This window comes from Chlorocebus sabaeus, chromosome 8 (genome assembly GCF_047675955.1).
Source record: "Chlorocebus sabaeus isolate Y175 chromosome 8, mChlSab1.0.hap1, whole genome shotgun sequence".
Classification (NCBI taxonomy): Eukaryota; Metazoa; Chordata; class Mammalia; order Primates; family Cercopithecidae; genus Chlorocebus; species Chlorocebus sabaeus.
In genome coordinates, this window is record NC_132911.1 from 84,892,325 (window position 1) to 84,916,670 (window position 24,346).

Genomic DNA, 24,346 nt, shown 5'->3' on the forward strand with positions numbered 1-24,346 from the left:
GGAATGGTGAGCTTATTGTGGTTACAGCATGGGATGCAGGCAGGCAATATCACTAAGGTGGGGAGACAGACAGGGAAGAGAAAGGAAGACAGAGATTTGGCTGGAGGCCTGAGCATCATGGCAGCATAGGAACTGGGAAGAGTGAGGAGGCCAAAGTATATTTCATGGTACTTTGGCCCTAAAATATTTTTTGTAAGTCAAAAGATTTCATGGTCAAATAACTTTGGTAAACACTGATAATTACATCTCCTTCTTGGAAATGTGTATGAACAATGGCATATTAGAGGCTTACAGAATAGAAATTGGTTTAACTTTGTCCAACACATTATTTCTCAGACACATTGGACTAATAATAATCCCGTTTCTCTCATATAACATAGCACACATATTGACATCCTGCAGGAGAGAACGGTTTGGAAAATGTTACATTGGGCTTTAAATCAGAGATGGTTTCCGTGGTTTTGCTGTCAACTATGGTCAAGGTGTGGTGTGGGCTTCTGCTAGTACTAATTGTTCACTACCAATTTGCTATGAATTTTGCTACTAATGGGCATATATAGTGTGACAATAAATTTTCACAGCATATATGCTCATTGAGCAAGACACAATATACAGAAGGATTTAGTTATCTGCAAGCAGCAGGCAGAAGAAGAGAGCCACAGATCGAATGTTTCCTTAAACACACAAACATGTCCCTCAAGAATAGAAAAGGTAGTGTGGTTAGGCTTCTAAACACTTCTGACCCTGTAAATAGAGGATTGCTTTATAACGCTGTGAGAGATGGTTAAACTTTAATAATGACTGTGTTGTCATTATTGCTAACTTGTTGAATGTTATTTTGAGTTTTTCATCCTTTTGAGAGTACTGCCATAAATCCTAATATGGTAGAGGGTGTCATAGATAGAAAGAGTTGAGACCCGTTGCTGCTTTGCCTGAGAGGCACCGGAATATCAATGTCAATTATCAGAGTGGGCAGCCACTGGATGGAAGTGCGGTTCCAGTAAGATGAGCACAGCTCAGTGGCTGGGGAGGTGGCCTGTGACTCTAGTGAAAACTGTTGGTTTTGTATGTTCAGCATCCATTTAACCTTCTGGTAAAACACCATACTTTTCCTTTTAGGAATAATTTCCTGAAAATTCTGATGGCTACTTGAGTGTGTAAGAGTCATTTTATTCCCATGTGGTGAAATAGGATATCCCTTTTTCCTCTAGCTTCTATATTGCTCATGTGTTTATAAATTCTGCTACTACCCAATGATTCATGGGTTTCGCCTCCGAAGATTTTTTCCTAGAGAGCAAAGCTTTTTACTTGTTGTTTTCTGCAGATCCTAGACAGTATACATCACGTCGTGGGACCAAAAAATGAAAGAAAGATGACTGTGTCTAGCCTAAAACATCTCTTCAATCAGAATAATGAAATGACTTCACTCCAATGGAAGCAATTATAAAGGTGTACACCAGAACCCACCCCTCTCTTATTTTATTTGAATATTGACTACCTAAGTTTTTTCTTTCTGGCTTCTTCAGACAATTCAGAACTCACCTGTAAGTTCAGATCAGAAGACACCTTGACAGCCTCACTATTCTTCCAAGAAAAAAAAATATTACCTTTATATTTCACTCAGAAAAAACTTATTTTTGCTTTTTCTGGGGTTAAAGTTCTCAGCTGGCAACCCTTAGTGTGCTTTCAAATATTTTAAAATTTGACCTGCCTTTTGATGATCCTGCAGCTTTTCCAGGATTTCTTTCTGTCCCTGGATTTCTTTAAAACCAAACCAAAACAAAATGAAATACACCTTTTTTTTTTTGGAAGGAGTCTCGCTATGTGTCCCTGAGGCTGGAGTGCAGTGGTGTAATCTCAGCTCATTGCAACCTCTGCCTCCCGGGTCCAAGCTATTCTCCTGCCTCAGTCTCCCAAGTAGCTGGGATTACAGGCACATGTTGCCACGCCTGGCTAATTTTTTTTTTTTTTTTTTTTTTTGGTAGGGGTTTCGCCATTTTGGCCAGGCTAGGTTGGTCTTGAACATCCTGACCTCAAGGAATCCACGCCCCCCTTGACCTCCCAAAGTGCTGGGATTACAGGTGTGAGCCACTGCACCCGGCCAACGTAAATCTTTATTTTCTATTTGTCTGCCTCTTCTCAGTTACCAGCTTGGAATATGGCTTAGAGCTCATATAAGATGATAAGTTCCACCTAAGGAAGTTTGGTCCCAAAATATTCATCTTTCTTTTACAATTGCAGCATGATCCAAACTTCACTTTACATATAAGTTTTCTCTCCTGGTGAGACAAGTTTATTCAAAATCATATGTACATTGAGACAAATTTCATACTGTTTTGCATAACTTCTGATACTACTGGGATTAATAGAGCGATAGAATGAGAACTCTACTATTCCATTAGGAATGGCCTCTTTCTCCCAAAATGAAATGCAAAGGAAATGTAAATAAATCTCAATATAATAGAACAGTTTGATTTTCACCTTCAGCAGTGGTAGAAATTGTAGTGGGAGGACGTTAGAGAAGCACAACTAGAGTCAATAAAATTCTGGGTTTTGGGAAAGGAAGGCTGACCCTATTTACAGATGCCTGGAAATCTTGGAAGGTTTTAATGTAAACAGAAACTAGACACAGTCGTCATCTTGGATTTTTTAAAGGTCTCAGATAATTTTCCCCTTCATGCATTTGTATTAGGGCACAAAGAAGAATTTGATTCCAACTTGGCTATTTATGCAGGGAAATAAGGATGTCTAATACTTACATAGACGCTTCCCAAACTAAGATTAAAATGATGTAGTCTGTATGAGAAAGCAAGTCATTGGTGACCCAAAGGAAATCTATAAATATGAATGGCAGGTACAGTAACAATCTCATTGATCGGAAATTAATAAGGAGCAAGGAAAACTTAATACTGGCAAAATGTCTGGATAATATCCATTTATTCATTTATCTTAAAAAAATTATAAATTCCTATTATGTGCCAGGCATCATTCTAAGTGCTAGAGACCGAGTGGCGAAGAGACAGTTCCTGCTCTTGCATAGTTCACATTCCAGTGGTGGATACATAAACTCAATAAACCAATGTACTCTTATTGCCAACAATTCTTATTAAGAAAACAAACAGAGAAACAGGATAGAGCTTAACTGGTGGAGGCAGGAGAGGGATGTGAACATGGCATGGACTATCTAAGACAGCAAGAAAGTGCTCTCTGTGGAGATCCCATCTGAACCAAAGCCTAAATGATGCGAAGTAACCAGGCCTGTGGTGGGTGTCAGTAGAACATTCCAGGCACAGGAACAACAAGACCAAAGGCTCTGCGGTGGAGACTAGAATGAAGGCAAATGTGGCTAAAGCAGAAGGAAAGAGCAAAAAAGATAATGGAAAATTATTCATTTAAGCACCAAATTGGGATGCATATGTTTTCTCTTTTGGTCGACTTTATTGAAGTGCAATTCATGTAAAATAAAATGTACCTGTTTAAACGTAAAGTTCGATGAATTCTGACACATGTCCACTTTAGCTTACTCTAAGACCTTATACATTTTCTCTGGCTTTAAACATTGTATAGTTTTAGATTTTACATTTGCGTCTATGATCTATTCTGAGTTAATTGTGTTTAGTTTAACATAAAGGTTAATATTCATCTTTTTCCCCATAAGGATCTAGTTGTCTCAGCACTAGTTGTTGAAAATCCTTTCTCTATTCAATTACCTTGGTGTCTTTGTCAAAAGTCAATTGACTCCGTGCATGTGTCTCTGTTTCTGTTGTGTACCATTGATCTGTAAGTCTATCCTTTCACTAATGCCTCGTCATCTTGATTACGTAGCTTTACAGTAAGTTTTGAAATCCAGGAGTGTAAAATCAGTTTTATAGTTTTTTTAAATATATAAAATGATTTGGCTATTTGAGATTCTTTGATTTAAGGTATGAATTTTAGAATCAGTTTGTTAATTCCTACACAAAACCATCCTTCTGGGATTTGGATGAGGATTGCATTAGGGCTATAAATCAATTTGTGCAGAGCTTGTATCTTAGTGATTTTGATTCATAAACATCATATATCCCTTCATTTTATTCGGATCTTCTCTCATAAGTATTTTATAGTGTTTGGCTTATATGTCTCATATATATTTTGTTAAATGTATTCCTAAATATTTTGTGTTTTTATGCTTTTGTAAATGACTTTTCCTACAAGTTTATTTTTCAGATTTTTTGTTAGTCATATATAGCAATACACTTGATTTTGTATATTGACCTAGCATTTTGCAATCTTGCTAAATTTACTTATTACTTATGAGGTTTGGTTTGTTTGAAATGAATTACAAAGTGTACTGGTTGAAACATACGAGTTTATATGTTTGTAATTGAGGTCCAATGCAAAAAGGAGGCTGTGATGTTTAAGATGAGGGCATCTGAGCACTTTTGGAGGCACCAGGCAGACTAAGCAGGGACTGGGAGCACATGAAGTCAACAAGCTGTCTGGGAAAGTCCTCATTCTAAAGAGCCAGCCAGTGGATGGGCCAAGTTTCGTTCAAGAATATGCATTTTTGAAATGCAGATACCAATAAGAGGCAAGATCCTTATCTGCAGTAAAGGTTCTTTTTAATTTTTATTTAAAAAAATTTTGTATTTGCATTAGAATGCCAGGTCATAGTAAAAGGTTCTAAAAGAGCTATTTTACTAAAATCTTTTAAGGTAGATTATCCTTGGTAAGCCACTTGGGATAAAAGGTGACAATGAACTAAAAAGACAAACAGGGAATTTCATTTTGTTTCTATACGTGTGTGTGTGTGTGTGTGCGTAACAGACACACACATACACACAGAACTTAACAAAAATTAAATGAAATTTGATGAAAATGTAAGAGATAGCAGGACTAAAAACTCATTGAGATTAAGTAGCTGTTAAAAATCCCATCCCCCACTCTGTCTTTTCCCACCACACTCTGCAAGCCTCCCTCCCTCACATCCCACAAGTACTTAAAGTCTATTTTACTAAAACAATACAAAGAGTTGTTTTTTTTGGTTTGTTTTTTTGAATAACTAAGTGTCATGGTTGAAGAAGCATAAGGTAGAGCCAGCAGTGACCATGAGAATAAAACATTTTTTTGTTAGACTTTGAATCTCTGCAGACCAGGGAAAAGGGTCAAACTGACCTCATCTATCACTGTTGGGCCAGGCTAGTCCAACTAACATCTGGAATCCACATGTGGCAACACAGGCTGCCTCTTCTTATCTCACTTCCTATCTTTATAGCAGTGTTGGGAATGTGCATATTTGCACTTTTGGAGAGGGTTCATTGGTGTAAGATTTAAGGCACTTCCCCAAACATATAACTTGAGATTTGCTGGTTCATTTTCCACCTGCTTGGGAAAGAGCTGCTCAGAGGGGATTGTGTAGGGAACCTCCTTGCTCCCTCTGGTCACTTTAACTTCATGTCCAAGACTATGCCTGGATTTTTTTGTTTGTTCATTAATTTATTCACTCATTAATTCAACAATTACTTATTGAGAGCCTACTATGTGCCAAGCATTGTTCTGGGTACTGGGGATCTGCAGCAAATAAAATAGACAAAAATATCTATCTTCATGGAATTTATATGCTAAGTCATTTGTTCAACCATTTGTTGTACTAGGACTTGGGTCTGATTTGACGGTTTCATTGAGGGAGGAGAAAATCACATTAGCATAGAGGGTGATAAGTGCTCACACAAAGGTAAGCACATGGTACAGTGCAGTGAGTGAACCTATCCTGGGGAACCAGGGAGCGCTCCCAGTGGGGATGTCGGACTTGAGTAGGAATTACTTAGATGTCATAGTCCATTTAGCATTGATATAACAGAATACCTGAGGCTGGGTAATTTATAAAGAAGATAGGTTTATTTACCTCATGTTTCTGCAGGCTGGGAAGTTCAAGACTGGGCAGCTGTGTCTGGTCTTCCATGCTGCCATGCTGTTTCCACTTATAGCAGAAAGTGAGGCGGAGTGGGTGTGTGCACTAAATCACATGGTGAGAGAGGAAGAAAGAGAGAGCAAAACCAAGGAAGCCAGAACACTTTTTTTTTTTCTCACAGACAAGGTCTTGCTCTGAACCCAGGCATGGTGGTACGATAATACCTCTCACTGCAGCCTCCAACTCTTGAGCTCAAGTGAGCCTCCTGCCTCAGCCTCCAGAGTAGCTAGGACTACAGGTGCACTGTCACTGTTCCTGGAAAATACATATGTATATATATATTGTGTGTGTGTGTGTGTGGAGATTGGGGTCTTGCTTTGTTGCCTATGCTGATCTCAGACTCCTGGTCTCAGGCAATCCTCCCACCTCAGCTTCCCAAAGTGCTGGGATTACAGGCCTGACTCTTTTTAACAACTGGTTCTCATAGGAACTAATTTATTCCTGTGAGAGTGAAAACTCACTTACTGCTGAGGTATCATGAGGAATCTGCTACAAAAACGCAAACATCTCCCATCAGGCCCTACCTCCTAAAACCACCACACTGGGGATCAAATTTCAGCATGAGTTTTTTTTTGGGGACAATCCATATCCAAACCACAGCACTAGGTGAGAAACTGGGACAGGCATTCCCGGCAGAGGAACAGAAGCTATCTGGGAAGTCAGATATATGTGGTGGCCTGGGGGAGCTACCCTCCAGTGTGGGATGGAAGGGGAGGAGTGGAGGCAGATGAGGCTGGAACTGTAAGCAAAGTTTCATTATTGAAGACTGATATGGTTTTGTCACATCCCCATTCAAATCTCAGCTTGAATTGTATCTCCCAGAATTCCCACATGTTGTGGGAGGGACCCAGGGGGAGGTAATGGAATCATGGGAGCTGGTCTTTCCTGTGCTATTCTCATGATAGTGAATAAGTTTCATGAGATCTGATGAGTTTATCAGGGGTTTCTGGTTTTGCTTCTTCCTCATTTTCTCTTGCTGCTGCAATGTAAGAAGTACCTTTTGCTTCCCACCATGATTCTGAGACCTCCCCAGCTGTGTGGAACTGTAAGTCCACTTAAACCTCTTTTTCTTCCCAGTCTCAGATATGTCTTTATCAGCAACACGAAAACAGACTAACACAGTAAATTGGTACGAGGAGTGGGGTGTTGCTGAAAAGATAACTGAAAATGGCCGGGCGCGGTGGCTCAAGCCTGTAATCCCAGCACTTTGGGAGGCCGAGACGGGCGGATCACGAGGTCAGGAGATCGAGACCATCCTGGCTAACACGGTGAAACCCCGTCTCTACTAAAAAATACAAAAAACTAGCCGGGCGAGGTGGCGGGCGCCTGTAGTCCCAGCTCCTCGGGAGTCTGAGGCAGGAGAATGGCGTAAACCCGGGAGGCGGAGCTTGCAGTGAGCTGAGATCCGACCACTGCACTCCAGCCTGGGAGACAGAGCGAGACTCCGTCTCAAAAAAAAAAAAAAAAAAAAAAAAAAAAAGATAACTGAAAATGTGGAAGCAACTTTGGAAGTGATAACAGGTAGAGGCTGGAACAGTTTGGATGACTCAGAAGAAGAGAGGAAAATGTGGGAAAGTTTGGAACTTCCTAGAGATTTGTTGAATAGCTTTGCCCAAAATGCTGATAGCGATCTGGACAATAAAATCCAGATGGAGATGAAGAACTTGTTAGAAACTGGGGCAAAGGCGACTCTTGCTATGTTTAAGGAAAGAGATTGGTGGCATTTTGTCTCTATCCTAGAGATTTGTGGAACTTTGAACTTGAGAAAGATGATTAAGGGTATATGGTGGAAGAAATTTCTAAGCAGAAAAGCATTCAAAAGGTGACTTGGGAACTGTTAAAAGCATTCTGTTTTAAAAGGGAAACAAAGCATAAAAGTTCAGAAAATTTGCAGACTGATAATGGAGTAGAAAAGAAAAACCTATTTTTTGAGGAAGAATTCAAGCTGGCTGCAGAAATTTGCGTAAGTAGCAAGGAACCTAATGTTAATCCCAAAGACCATGGGGAAAATGTCTCCAAGCCATGTCAGAGACCTTCATGGCAGTCCCCCATCACAGGCCTGGAGGCCAGGAGGAAAAACTGGTTTTGTGGGCTAGGCCCAGGGTCCCTGTGCTGTGTGCAGCCTAGGGATTTGGTGCCCTGTGTCTCAGCCGCTCCAGCCATGGCTAAAAGGGGCCAACATACAGCTTGGGCTGTGGCTTCAGAGGGTGGAAGCCCCAAGCCTTGGTAGCTTCCACATGGTGTTGAGCCTGCAGGTACACAGAAGTCAAGAATTGAAGTTTGGGAACCTCTGCCTAGATTCCAGAAGATGTATGGAAATGCCTGGATGCCCCCGAAAAAGTTTGCTGCAGGGGTGGGGCCCTCATGGAGAACCTCTGCTAGGGCAGTGTGAAAGGGAAATGTGGGGTTAGAGCCCTCACACGGTGTCCCTACTGGGGTACTGCTAGTGGAGCTGTGAGAAGAGGGCCATCATCCTCCAGACCCTAGAATGATAGATCCACTGACAGCTTTCACTGTGTGCCTGGAAAAGCCACAGATACTCAATGCCAGCCTGTGAAAGCAGCCGGGAGAGAGGCTATACCTGCATAGCCACAGGGATGGAGCTGCCCAAGACCATGGGAACCCACCTCTTGCATCAGTGTGACCTGGATGTGAGAACCTGGAGTCAAAGGAGGTCATTTTGGAGCTTTAAGATTTGATTGCCCTGTTGAATTTCAGACTTGCATGGGCCCTGTAACCCCTTTATTTTGCCCAATTTTTCCCATTTAGAATGCCTATATTTACACAGTGCCTGTACCTCCATTGTATCTAGGAAGTAACTAACTTGCTTTTGATTTTACAGGTTCATAAGCAGAAGGGACTTGCCTTATCTCAGATGAGACTTTAGACTGTGGACTTTTGAGTTAATGCTGAAATGAGCTAAGACTTTGGGGTACTGTTGTGAAGGCATGGTTGGTTTTGAAATGTGAGGACATAAGATTTGGAGGGGTCAGGAGTGGAATGATATAGTTTGACTGTGTCTCCAGTCAAATCTCAACTTGAATTGTGTCTCCCAAAGTTCTCATGTGTTGTGGGAGGGACCCAGGGGGAGGGTAATTGAATCATGGGGGTTGGTCTTTCCTGTGCTGTTCTCAAGATAGTGAATAAGTCTCACAAGATCTAATGGGTTTATCAGGGGTTTCTGCTTTTGCTTCTTCCTCATTTTCTCTTGCTGCCACCATGTGTAGGTGCTTTTTGCCTCCTGCCATGCTTCTGAGGCCTCCCTAGCCATGTGGAACTGTAAGTCCAATTAAACATTTTTTCTTCTCAGTCTCAGATATGTCTTTATCAGTAGCGTGAAAACGGACTAATACAAAGGCCTTCCGTGTGATGATGTAACAGCTTCCTATTGCTGCTGTAACAACTTGGCTGAACACAAATTTATCATCTTATAGTTCTGAAGGTCAAAAATCCAAAACAGGTATCACTAGGCTAAAATCAAAGTGTCAACAAGACTGCATTCCTTCCTGCAACATCTAGGACAGACTCCATTTCCTTGCTTTTTCCATCTTCTAGAGGCCACCTGCATTGTGGGCTCATCAGCCCTTCCTCCCTCTGCAAAGTAGCAGCATAATGCCTTTAAATTTCCCTCTGACTTGTGCTTCCCTTTTCTACTTTTAGGAAAAGTAGAAATGTGATTAAATTGAGTCCACCTGGATAATCCCAAATCACATCCCCATCTCAAGGTCAGCTGATTAGCAATTTTAATTTCATCTGCAATCTTCATTCTCTCTTGACATGCAAGATTATATATAGTCACAGGTTCTGGGGATTAGGATGTGGACACCTTAGGGGGCAATTATTCTGCCTATTACAGAAGGGCAGCTAATACTGAATGTAAGCAGAGGAGCACTATGATCAGATTTGCATTTAGAGTATTTGCTGTTATGGTTGTGTGGAGATTGGGGCTGGGGGTGGTTTGGGTAGGCTAGGCAGAATGGAACTGGGAGTATCTTACAGAGATTTTAAGTAAAAAGCCTAGTTAAGAGACTATTTCAGCAATTAAGTGAAAAATGACATGTGTCTGTATGCATATACGTTAGGTAACTTAACCCTACGGTTCTTAGAAAAGTTCAATCTAATTAAGTTTGAGACATACCTCATAGTGTGGAGAAAAGGAAATTGTTTTTAAATCCTAAAGGCATGATTAACTTTGGAACAAAGGTTAACTCTTCATATACAGTTTCCTTACTTTTCCCAAGAAGACATGTTTTCTTAGTTTGTAAAATAAGGATGTTGGACTACCTTGCCTCTAAAGTTTTCTCCTTACTAACATCTCTGATTCTATGAACAGAAGAGGAGAATTGTTTCCATCTTACCTAGATTGTGGCTTGGAGATAAAGTCACAAATGATGAAAAATACCTTTGGAAACCTAGAAACAGAGCTACTGCTAAAGCCAAGTGCTTTCATTTACTGAACTACAAAAGACTAAAGGAAAATGTACGGATATGTGAAATACAAAAAATTCTGTGAATTCCAAGAGCTGGAGGCTCCATGAAATTCTCAGGATGTTTTCATAGGAAATATAGCAAGCTTTAGCTTCACTTCTTTTTGCCATGTGGATGGGAAGAATGGACTGAGCGGTGGATTCTTACCGTGTCTATCAGGACTCTTGGTGGCATGCAACAGAGGCTGACTGATATGGTTTGGCTCTGTGTCCCCACCCAAATCTCGTCTTGTAGCTCCCATAATTCCCATGTGTTGTGGGAGGGACCCGGTGGGAGATGACTGAATCATGGGGCCAGATCTTTCTCGTGCTGTTCTTGTGATAGTGAAGGAGTCTCACGAGATCTGATAGTTTTAGAAAGGTTGAATTTCCTTGCATAAGCCCTCTCTGCCTGCCGCCATCCACATAAGATGTGACTTGATCCTTCATGCCTTCCACCATGATTGTGAGGCTTCCCTAGCCACGTGGAACTGTAAGTCCAATTAAACCTCTTTCTTTTGTAAATTGACCAGTTTGGGGTATGTCTTTATCAGCAGTATGAAAACAGACTAATACATTGACTCTGCCTTGGGAGGGTCTTGAGGCTGCTGATGGTCTGGGAGGCTGTGTGGGCAGTGAGGACTGTCAGGAAGCAAAGAAGCACAGAACCTCAGAGCTAAGTGCATGGACAAGGGGATGCTGCCGAAACATCAGGATGTTGTGTAGCCCCTGCATCTGCAGAGAATCTGGGGTCACATTGTTTCCTCCATTTTTGTGTAGCCAGCTGGAGAGTCAAAGCCCCCCGAACAAACATCTGGTTGGTATGTGCCCACCTCCTTAGCTATAGAGGAAGCATCCGTCCACTTCAGCTTTGCCTCCTATCTGGCTCACTATTCACAACACGAAATCTCCTACAAGGGAGAACAGATTTGAAAAAGTGTGTGGATGTGGGGGTGGGATGGTTGGTTGCCAGATGGCCAGAAAATGACAAACGTCTTCCTATTTTTGTTTTTCTCCCTGATCCTTTGGCCTCCTCTTGGCTGTCTTTTAGTTTGTTAACTTACTATAAGGGAGATATGTCACATCAATCTAGACTGGTGATTAAAGTGGGATCTTAATTACCAGGGTGAGTCAGGAAATGAGATTTAAAGAGTCACTTTGATTCTTCTGAGATTGCCATTCTGATATCGCATCAGTTAAAGAGTCACTTTGATTCTTTTGAGATTGCCATTCTGATATCGCATCACACTGTAAATGGTAACCCCCAACCCCAGGCAGGTTAGGTGGAATTTTTCCAGCCAATTTCTAATTGGTCTTTGTGCTGCAGACATAGCTTCTGACTGCTTCTTAGCCAAGGTTGTGTGGACAGATGGACAGGGGTTGGCTAATAGCCCACAGAGATCATTGCTTTGGGAGATGGATGCATTTGTGACAGTGATGTTTGACCACACAACCCATGACGCTTAGCTGCTTCAGTACTGTCCTTGCCATGTAGTAATTCTCCTAGTCAGTGCTCCGTGGCAGAAATTAGCTAAATTGACTGTTTTGTTCTCTGGAAGGGTCTGTTTACTGTTAATAGGACCAGAGATAGAAAGGGATATTAATTAGTGCTAAATTCCCCCATCATATTGATCCAGAGTGAGAAAACAGATGAAATCCAGCCACTTGGGAAGAAAATGTCTGGCTTTTAAAGGCTCACCCTGTGTGTGTCTCTCTGTTTGGCAGAGAGGCTGGGACAAGCACTGGCTTGCTAGGAGGAGAGGAGCCAGGGGCCCAGACTGGAGACCTCCAGTTCAATGGTTGTCCTCAAGATGCTGGCTGCACAGAAGCAGATAGAACAACCACTTTTCCCAAATTATTGTAATTTTTTTTTTTAAACAAGCATTGGCTTTGGATGAATTATTGTAATGGTGCAGAAAAAGCCAAGGATTTGGGGGTAAAAAGCAGCAGCAGCATTTAGTAAGTGGAATTTTTACAAATAACTCTCTCATTGTCTTATAACAGATGAAGATTCCTTGAAGCCTGAAGTGGGGAGGCAGAATATCTGAAACGAAAAGCAACTTCCTCTGTTTCCCATTGGACATCTTATTATATCAAGAAAGGCAAAGGATGAGCATTCACAAAATGGTCACTCATGAAGCGTGGTGTTGGCCAGCAAGCCAAATTTGAGACATGTCTATGCCTTTTTAGCCATTTGTGGGCAGCAACTATTCAGGAGAGAAGGGTTGGAGGCTGTGTTCGCTCTTGGCCACATTGCCTTCAGGTCTGTTCCTAAACCTTTCCCTGCTCTGCTGTGGGTGGCAAGTTGGGGGTGAGGAGGGAGCCTGCATTTCCAGGCTCCATTGTCTGCTGTCTTCTGATGGGCTTGGGCCCATAGGAGACGCTGACAGACTGGAGGCCAGGAGGACAGCAGGAGCTAGTGTTTCTCCCTGTCTCTCCAGGCTTTGGGCCTCATACTTTGCTACTGCTGTGACTCTTCTGTGGTGGCTCAAGTGTCCCTCTGCCCCCAATAGTCCTGCCAGGGTTCTAGCTTCCACCAGGTGCCCAGTCTCTGGGCTCTGGTAATTCTGTCTTGCCCCTTTTTCCTTCTAACCCAAAGACAGTAGTGCCTTCTCCAGTGCAGATAATCTCTGGAGCACCTCACTATCTCATCTAGCTTCTCAGCAAATTCCATCACCTGGGTAACCAACTCCCTGTATTAAGCTCTACTTTTAAAAATACTGAGATGATTTTCCAAATTAGACCATGACTAATACAGGCAGAGGGGTGTCTTTCTAACAAGAAACATACCAGAAACTATACAGGACCCAACCTGTCCACCCCCGACCGTGGTTTGAAACAACAATCAGCTTCTTCCTTTATCGCTCCCGGGCTGCTCTGCTACAGACACTTGTGTCTTTCTGTAGTCTGATACATCTCCAATTTCAGTTTTCTCATTCCATCTGAACTCTCAGCATCTCTCTGCCATCCTCGTGCCTGTCCTCAGAAGCAGCACTGCATTGAGTAAGAGCACTGGCTTTGGCATTGGGCTAACTTGTTTCAAATCTCAGTTAATGTCTCCAAGCTCCAATGGCGCTGTCCAATAAAGCACCATGAGAGCATCATGTGTGGTTTTACAGTTTCTAGTACCATATTTAAACACATAAAAAGAAACAGGTGACATTAATGTTAATAATATATTTAACACAATAATTTCAAAAATCATGCAATCAATAACAGAAATATTGAGATATTTTACATTCTTTTTTCTAATACTAAATCTTTGAAATATAGTATGTATTTTATGCTTATAAAACATTTTTTTTTCTTTTTTTGAGATGGGAGTCTTGCTCTATCGCCTATGCTGGAGGGCAGTGGCGTGACCTCGGCTCACTGCAACCTCCGGCTCCTGGGTTCAAGCAATTCTCCTGCCTCAGCCTCCCTAGTAGCTGGGACTACAGGTGCACGCCACCATGCTTGGCTAGTGTTTTTTGCATTTTTAGTAGATACGGGGTTTCACCATGTTGGCCAGGCTGCTCTTGAACTCTTAACCTCAGGTGATCCGCTTGCCTTGGCCTCCCAAAGTGCTGGGATTACAGGCGTGAGCCACTACGCCTGGCCCACTTATAGAACATTTTAATTCACATTTGCCACATTTTAAGTACTCAATGTTCATATGTGACTAATGGCTACCTTACTGAACAGTGCAGATCTATAAGAAGAGATAATAAAATTGCTGTAGCCATTTTTTCTTTTGTTAAAGGTTAGAGATAATATGTACAATGCTTGGCATATAGTAGGAGCTTAATACAGGTGAACTGTGATTATTATTAGCTATGGGTGCTCAGCTTCCTTTCTATTTCCCTTACTAGCATTTTGAAATTTTCGTTGCTCTTCTCTCTCTTCATGGATTTTACCCATGATCTTCCATTTTCAACAGATAATCTTATTTTCTCCCTCAAAGAGAACAGTGGTCAGTCGAGTATTTCACTTCACTGACTAGTCATACATCTGTAATGGAAGCTTTATTAACAGATAGAATAATTTTCACAAGTTGAAAAAGTTGCTTAAAATAAACAATTGTTAAAAGTAATTCATAGTATATTAAATGTATTATCTTAAAACATAAAGAATGTGATTCCTGGGCAAGATGGCTGAATAGAAACAGCTCTGGTCTGCAGCTCCCAGCGAGACCAATGCAGAAAGTGGGTAACTTCTGCATTTCCAACTGAGGTACCTGGTTCATCTCACTGGGACTGGTTAGACAGTGGGTGCAGCCCACAGAGGGTGAGCAGAGGCAAGGTGGGGTGTCACCTCATCCGGGAAGTGCAAGGGGTCACGGAACTCCCTCCTTTAGTCAAGGGAAGCTGTGAGGGACTGTGCCAGGAGAAACTGTGCTATCCGGCCCAGATACTACATTTTTCCCATGGTTTTCACAACCCGCAGACCAAGAGATTCCCTCGGGTGCCTACACCACCAAGGCCCTGGGTTTCAAGCACAAAACTAGGCGGCTGTTTGGGCAGACACCGAGCTAGCTGTAGGAGATCCTTTTCATATCCCAGTGGCGTCTGGAACACCCGTGAGACAGAACTGTTCACTCCCCTGGAAAGGGGGCTAAAGCCAGGTAGCAAAGTGGTCTAGCTCAGTGGACCAATGGAACAGAACAGAGGCCTCAGAATTAATACCACACATCTACAACCATCTGATCTTTGACAAACCTGACAAAAACAAGCAATGGGGAAGTGATTCCCTATTTAATAAATAGTGTTGGGAAAACTGGCTAGGCATATGCAGAAAACTGAAATTGGACCCCTTCCTTACACCTTATACAAAAATTAACTGAAGATGTTTTAAAGACTTATCAGACATAAAGTCATAAAAACCCTAGAAGAAAACCTAGGCCAAACAATTTAGGACATAGGCATGGGCAAATACTTCATGATTAAAACACCAAAAGCAATTGCAACAAAAGCCAAAATTGACAAATGGGATCTAATTAAACTAAAGAGCTTCTGCACAGCAAAAGAAACTATCACCAGAGTGAACAGGCAACCTACAGAATGGGAGAAAATTTTTGCAATCTATCCATCTGACAAAGGGCTAATATCCAGAATCTCCAAGGAGCTTAAACAAATCTACAAGAAAAAAAAACCAAACAACTCCATCAAAAAGTGGACAAAGGATATGAACAGACACTTCTCAAAACAAGTTGCAGCCAGCAAACATATGAAAAAAGCTCGTCGTCACTGGTCATTAGATAAACGCAAATCAAAACCACAATGAGATACCATTTCACACCAGTTAGAATGGCAATCATTAAAAAGTCAGGAAACAACAGATGCTGAAGAGGATGTGAAGAAATAGGAACACTTTTACACCATTGGTGGGAGTGTAAATTAGTTCAACCATTGTGGAAGACAGTATGGCGATTCCTCAAGAATCTAGAACCAGAAATCCATTTGACCCAGCAGTCTCATTACTGGGTATATACCCAAAGGATTATAAATCATTCTGCTATAAAGACACATGCACACCTATGTTTATTGTGGCACTATTCACAATAGCCAAGACTTGGAACCAATCCAAATGCCCATCAATGATAGACTGGATAAAGAAAATGTGGCACTTATACACTATGAAATACTATGCAGCCACAAAAAAAAAAAAAAAAAAAAATGAGTTCATGTCCTTTGCAGGGACATGGATGAAACTTGAAACCATCATTCCTAGCAAACTAACACAGGAACAGAAAACCAAACACCGCATGTTTTCACTCATAAGTGGGAGTTGAACAATGAGTACATACGGGCACAGGGAGGGGATCATCACACACTGGGGACTGTCAGGGGATGGGGGAAAGGGGAGGGATAGCATTGGGAGAAATACCTGATGTAGGTGACAGATTGATGGGTGCAGCAAACCACCATGGCACTTGTATACCTATGTAACCTGCACGTTCTGCGCATGTATCCCAGAACTTAAAGTATAATAATAATTTAAAAAATAAAGAATGTACAGTCAGTTGACATTCTTTTGCTATATAGAACCACTTTTCTTTTTTGAGACAGGGTCTCACTTTGTCACCCAGGCTGGAATGCAGTGCCATAATCTGAGCTCACTGCAGCCTCAACTTCCTGGGCACAAGTGATCCTTCTACCTCAGTCCCTCAAATAGCTGGGACTACAGGTGTGTGCCACCACACTTGGCTAACTTTTTTGAATTTTAGTAGAGACAGAGTCTCGCTGTGTTGTCTAGGCTGGTCTCAAACTCCTGAGCCTAAGTGATCCTCCTGCCTCAGCCTCCCAAAACTCTGGGATTATAGGTGTGAGCCATTATGCTTGGCTGGGCCACCTTCCTTTGAGTGTGGGTTAGCTGATGGGGTTCCCGTTGTAGTACTCCCACAAATCACACATAACTCATTGTCCATGAGTCTAGCTTGGGATTCTTGAAAGTGGAGGAAACTGAAAAGTACTTTTTGAAGAAATAGGATTGCAGAACACCCTCCACAATGTGTTGTAGTTGTCCCACCCATAACTACACTAATGACATTCCTAGTGAGCCACACTTGATAGACTTTATAAAGCAATTTTTGTTTTTAAGAAAAGGCAACTCTTTTCATACATACATTCTATTGTTTTATGTAATATTTAATTAAATTTCATAATTCTAATAAGAAATGCATAGACATAAATAAGCTTGTGGAAAAAAAAAACAGAGTTTTTGTCAGTGCAGAACTCAACTGGGGAAGTGGAAGTACATGGGCTTCTAGGGAATGGCCAGTTGACCACACAGAATGCCAAGGGCATCCTTCAGGATGTTCTAGAAGAAGGAGGCAGAGCAGAGCACGATTTAGTCAGTGAGTCGGTGAAGTGGACATTGATGATGAAAGTCCCCACTGTACCCAGATTGTCCTTATCTGCATTCATTGTTGTTCTTTTCATTCTTGCTCAGGGGAAGCTAGTTCCCTTATTCAGTAGCCAGGAGTTCCCTAGAGAAACAGAGCCAATTAGATATAAATAAAAAGAGATTTATTAGAAGGTGATTATGGAGGCTGAGAAGTTCCACAATCAGCAGATTTTGCACAGTCTACAAGCTGAGGACCCAGGATGCAGGAAAGCCAGTGGTATAGTTCAAAGGCCTGAGAGCTGGAGAGTGGAAGATGAAGATTTTAGTCTGAGAACTGGGAACACTGAGGGTGGAGGGAGTTGGATGTCATAGCTCAGAAGTCAGGCAGAGAGCAAACTCAACCTTCCTCTGCTTTTTGTTCTATTCAGGCCCTTAACAACTTGCATGATGCCCAGACACACTGGGGAGGGCCACCTGCTTTACTCAACCCACCAATTCAAATGCCAGTCTCATCTAAAAACACCTTTGTAAATGCAGGCAGAAATAATGTTTTTCCAACTAGTGGGGCATCCCTTGGTCCACTCAAGTTGACTCATGAAGTTAAACCATCACACCCTCCCATCCCAAGAAATCCCTCCACCTCTTCCCTAGATCCATCCAGCCCTGTCTACTCAGAACACTTGCTCTGCCAGTTCACTACTCTTATTTCCTGATCTTCTCCTCTTGTACATTTCTCTAGACCTACAAGCATTCTAAGCACTTCCTAATGCTAGAAAGGATCATTAATGAATAAACGAATTGAGATGCAACATTTCACCAATAATCTGTCCCTTGATCTTGCCCTTTTATCCTTCTCTTCCCATATTTCTCCCCTTGCTGCCAGACTTCTTAAAGGAATAGTTGCACTTTCCCTTCTCTGAATATTCTTCTGTCTAATGACTTCTGGCCTCCACACTACAGCTTTGCTGAAATTGATCTTTCTAATGCCCACACTATCCTTCTAATTCTCTATTTCAACCTGATTCTATTCCTCCTCTCCACATTGTCTGCTGCCATTGGTAAACTCCTTTTCAAATTTTCTATTCCTGTGATATTTGTGGCATCATCTTCTGAGTAATTATCTCTTCTTCCGATGTGTCTTTTCTGTCTCTCTATGGTCTTCTCTTCCTTGTTCTGCCTCTTAAATGTTGGTGTTTCTTGGTGTTTCACTTTTCTTGTTCACTCAACATATTGTCAGGGTCAGGGCCTGTGTTCTTTCCCTACTTGGCTGGAAGTTGAGCTGCAGATTCTGACCCCCATCTCAGCATAGTCCTGGGGAATAGGGCTGAGGTGTAGGGTGAGGACAGCGAGAGTTCTTAGAAGGAACTGATGTTTCTTATACTGATCAGTGCCTGAGTCTGGCCTTGAGAAGTAAAAGATGGGAGGTTAGGGGAGATACCTGGGATAGCCGGTGAGGGGAGAGGCAATGGCTACACTTCCCATGCTTGGTGGGGCAGGGACACTGGAGTGCCCACAGGCACCCAAGGTCTCTGTCTGGAAAGAACTCAGCCCTGGACATCCAGCCCTGGCACCCAAGATCTTTGTCTCGAACGAGCTCAACCCTTCGCCCAGGCAGGGCAAAACTGCTGGGGTCACCAGGGGCAGTAGCACCAGGGGCAGGAACTGAGCCTGGATGAGAGGTCACTGCTGGTGCAGCATGGATGTCCCCCTTTGGCCATCTCTGAAGGTCCCACTGCTTCTCCACTTCAAAGAGCCAGCATTTGGATGCCATGCATGACAGAAGAACCAGACAGCTAGGTTAAAGGTGTTTTTAACTTCTTTTCTTTTCATCCTCTTTTCCTGTGCTTTCACTCGCTGCAAGGAGGAACCTGAAGTGCCCAGCAGGGTGGCAGCAAGAAAGGCAGATGTGGGATAAGCAGAAGGAGAGCATAGACTCTGCCACTGTCACCTCTGGGCCATGCAGAGAGCTACGGTCAGGGGAGAGGGGCGCTAGCAGGCTGAGGAGAGAATCAGGTAGTAGTAGTTAATGCACAGGTTAGGAAGTAGTGGTCTAAGCAATAGAGATAAGAATCATTTACTCAGGTGTTTGAACAGTTGTCTTGTGGCAGGATCATGACTCTTTATGTCATTGGAATGAAAATGGTGACATGTGGCCATACCATTTCCATTCATTCAACAAATATTTATTGGATGCTTTCCAGGTGACCAGTACATCTAGAGCTGGTCTTTCTCTACTTAGCACTAAGAAAGGTTCAAGCCCCTTCTTGGTTTTCTACAGCTGTAAATAAGATTCTCCTAGTGACTCTCAGAAAGCTGAAGACACAGATGCATCCTTTGCCATCAATACCAGCATTGTTTAATCTAAAATGCGCACACCATAAACCAGAGGAGTGGTTCCATATTGAGGAGGGAACACTTTATTTTTGTACTCCAACAGTTTATTTTTCAAATATTTCTAAATGAACCAAGTGCCCAGAAATGGTGAAACTTTAATGACTCCAGTTTCTGGTGGATAGGTTCAAAAGTGTGAAAACACTCACCACTATGTTCCTGCCTAAAATCCCTGGGAGTAGGGGGCTCATTTTCTCACCTCTCTATTGCTAAATTAGAATTTCGCCACTTTCTTCAACTGAATTAGAGCCTGTACTTCAGCCAAAACACAGTGTGGATTAGACAACTAAAGACGTCTTTTCAAGTGAAACAAAGCACTTAATGCCAGGCAGGAAGTGTCCAGTGTGGCGTCTGGCTTTGTATGCGCTCTCAGGCCCTGTGGGTGCCAACAAGGCAGGTGCAGTGAGGCAGGTAGTTGCTGGGAACCTGAGCCAAACATAGAAGTTAACAGAGAACCCCTCAGGGATCCGCAGCTGCCACCACTGTTGGTGCAGATGAGCAGGTTGTGTTTCCATAGGGAGGAGTCAATGTCAAGTGCGAAAGTGTGTGTGTGTGTGCGCGTGTGCACGCATGTGCATGTGTGCCTGTGTGTGCGCACATGTGCGTGTGCGTGTATGTGTGTGCGTGCGTGTGTGTGCCTGTGTGATGTATGCACATATGCGTGCGCGCGTGTGCGTGTGTGTGCACGCGTGCTTGCGCAAAGGCTTGTGTAGGACCTGGGTCGGGGTATGGAAAGAAGACATTAAAAGAATCATGATCATGATAAATGGGTACCTTTTGTTTTCTCTGGTGCAAAGGGGTGGGGTCTCTGAAGGAAGGAAGAAAAACATGTTGGGGAGAGTAAGTCAGGGGCCTTTCATATATGCTATTCCGTGTAACCCTTTAGATGAGTATTGTCCCATTTTCATGAATGAGTAGACTGAGGCAGACAGAGTGGCTAGTGTACCCGATGCAGGTTAAATGGTGAATACATGGTGCTGTTGGGATCTGAATTCTGGTCTTTGACCCCAAAGCCTGTGGACATCCCATTCCCCACACTGCCACTCCGATGGCTCCTTCTTGTAGTTGCTTCAAAGCACTGTGTACCCTAGTGACTTAGTGCATGGAACTCTGGAAGCCAATCACTTTGTCTTTCTAGGCCTCTGTGTCCTCATTTGTAAAATGAGGCAGATGAAGCAGATGAACCCAAAGTGCCTGGTACATAAAACACTTATCAATTATTTGATGAATGAATGAAAGATTGAATGGAACCCAGGGCTCAGTCGGCTGTGTATTGCAGGTGGAGTAAAGTGAGAGAACTAGGCAGGCAGAGGAACATAGAGACATCTCTGTACATAACAGAATTTAGAAAGACACTTACTACTAGGGCCACGTGGTGAAACCTGTAGTCTTTCTCTCTCCCTTCCTTTCCCTTCCCTTCCCTTCCCTTCCCTTCCCTTCCCTTCCCTTCCCTCCCTTTCCCTTTCCCTCTTCTTTCTTTCTTTCCCTCCCTCCCTCCCTCCCTCCCTCCCTCCCTCCCTCCCTCCCTTCCTTCCTTCCTTCCTTCCTTCCTTCCTTCCTTCCTTCCTTCCTTCCTTCCTTTCTCTTTCTTTCTTTTCTTTTCTTTCTTTCTTTCTTTCTTTCTTTCTTTCTTTCTTTCTTTCTTTCTTTCTTTCTTTCTTTCTTTCTTTTTCTTTCTTTCTTTCTCTCTTCTTTCTCTACCTTCCTTCTTTTTCTTTCTTTTTCTTTCCTTTTTCCTGCTTTCTTTCTTTTTTCTTCTTTCTTTTTCTTTCTTTCTTTTTCTTTCTTCTTTCTCTCTCCCCTTTTTCTCCCTCCCTCCCCTCCCTCCCTTCCTTCCTTCTCTCTCTCTCTCTCTTTCTTTCTTTCTTCCTTTCTCTTTCTTTATTCCTTTCTCTTTTTCTTCTTTTCTTTCTCTCTTTCTTCTTTCTTAGCAAACAAAGATCCAGTTCCAATGAGTTGGTTAAATGACTCACTTTGATGTGGCTACTTTGTAGACCTAGATATACAACTCAACACTGGCTGTTATGTGGAAAAGAACAGAAGCGAAACTTGAAAGCTGCTGCCTGTTTATATTTGCTGCAAAGAGGAGTAGCAGAGTTGATGATTTTTTGTATCTGAGCCCGTTAATCAGTCTTTGAATATGTGATGGAAGTTCTTGAGCCCAGCAGGGAGTGGAGAATGGAACTGCACAGCATGTGCAAACAGGAAGGTTGGGAGGCAAGAGTGCTGCTGAGGAAGAGCTTTGTGGGTGGGGGCCAGCGGTTCAACTGAGATGCTGACTTACTCTGTTCTCACTTTTATCTTCAGCAACATCTGTTACCATCACGCATGCTTTGTGATTTCAAGGGAAATTTAAAAGGTGGAGTATGGGTTATTGTAGAAGAGGAAAGAGAACAGCTGCAGGAGCTAAGAAGAAAGTGAGATGGATGGTTTAGCAAGGGCCAAGAGCAGTCAGCCCCTGTCCAATGCTCCTGGCATTCCACTGAAATCGAGGGACAATCTCTGGCAACCTCAAACCTAACCTTGTACAAGAGGTAGTTTTGTTTACATTTCAAAACAGAGCATGACCTTAGATGAAAATGAGAGACGTGAGCACATGGGGCATTGCAAAGGCAAGGAGAGAGGGGCATTTGGTTTAGGAGGCACAGTAAAAGCAGGGCTGGAGTACACACGGTTGCTTTATTTTAGGACCCAGTGGGAGACCATTGGTGTCAAGGGATATGAATATTTAACATTTTCCCAAGGAAACACTGAATCTGTTAGTTTTACCCTTCTGCATATTACAAGATGTATGCAAGAGAAAGACAGAGGACAATTCAGGGTCACTTGATCCAACTAGTTATGAAACAGAACGAAGTGAGACAGAAGCACCAGCGGATTGAAAACCATGTAGAAAAATAACACTAACAGTAAATGTGGTTGACAACAGCAATCTCAGAATTGAAAAGTTTTCATTTTTAAAAAGCTTCCCAGTAATTAATGAGTAAGAAGAGTGAGAGTAGGAAAGGTGTTTTGTGTTTTTTGTGGGAAAATTATTTTTACCTCAATTTTAAAAAATGTTAATTGGAGGCCAGGCACAGTGGCTCACGCCTGTGATCCCAGCACTTTGGGAGGCTGAGGCGGGCAGATTGCTTGAGATCAGGAGTTCGAGACCAGCCTGGGCAACAAGGTGAGATCCTGTCTCAACTAAACGTACAAAAGAATAGCTGGGTGTGGTGGCTTGTCCTGTAGTCCCAGCTACTTGGGAGGCTGAGGTGGGAGGATCACTTGAGCCTGGAGGCGGAGGTTGCAGTGATCGTGTCACTGTACTCCAGCCTGGGCAACAAAGTGTCCTGTCTCAAAAAAAAAAAAAAAAAAAAAAAAAAAGTAATTAGGTGTTACTGGGTTGATATAGTTTATTTCTGTCCATTCTTTCTTCCTCTTAACTGCTTGCCAGCTATCTACTTTGTTGAGCCTCTATTCAATTACTAAGTTAGTCTTCATTTAAATGATCAGAGGTTCTTTCATTCAGTAGTGCATATGATTATCATATAACATTTATTCATTGGGGGTGGGGTTAATGGAAGATAACTATGGGTTTTGGGCAAACCCATATCTGATTAATTATGTTTCAGTGGGAACTCCATAGTTTTTCAACTTATTGTAATTGGGGAGTTTACATTCCCCTGATAAAAGAAAAACTTCAGCTGAATTAAATTTAAGAGAGTTTAATCGAGCAATGAATGATTCGTGAATCGGGCAGCCCCTAGAATCACAGCAGATTCACAGAGACTCCAGGGGTGCCTCATGGTCAGAACACATTTATAGACAAAAAAGGTAAAATGGTGTACAGGAAGTGAGGTGCAGAAACAGTGAAATTAGTTACAGCTCGGTGTTTGCCTTCTTTGAACACAGTTTGAACATTCAGCAGTCTATGAGTGGTTGAAGTATGGCGGCTGGGATTGGCCAGCACTTAGCCATTGTAACAGGTGCATACTACTAAGCTGGGTTTTTTATTTTGTGTGACTATTAGGCTAGGTTACAGTTCATGCACAAGGACTCAAATGTAGAGTACAGAGTCCGTCTCAGGCCATATTTAGTTTGCTAGAACACCGCCATCATGATATTGCAAAATATTTTTACCAAGAAGCTCAAAGCAATATTATTGAATAGTTATGAAATCAATTGAAAATAGGTAAATATTCTATAACTAGTTGTAGAAATGGAAAGATGTACATTCTGAGTCCAATCTGAAATCACTGCCTACCTCTCTTCAACCTTCTCCTTCTATATCTGTAGTTCATTATATCATCATCTATCCAGAGACCCAAGAGGTGTCTTTTCATCTCTATGCCCGTAATTTCTTACATCTTATCCGTAGCCAGATCCCTTTGTTACACCAACTACTTATGTCTAAAATTAGTATTTTTTCTTCCCATATCCTCTGCCCTGGTCAAGCCTTCATTGGCCCACCTGAACTGGTCTCCCAGCTTCTGATCTCAGCATCCCCCGTGCAAACTTCAAGTGCCTCGGATGGAAGACCCTTAACTCCTTGCCATCATATGTACAAATCTTGCCTGCATCGCCCGCAAGGCTGTGAGTTCCAGCGGGGTTGGGGGCGGGTCTGTCTGATCCACCTTTGTGTCATCAGTTCCAGTACAAAGTCTGGTAGGTTGGCTGTGAGTAAACCTACATGCTATTCATTTATCTGTTTATCCACCATCCATCCCTTCAA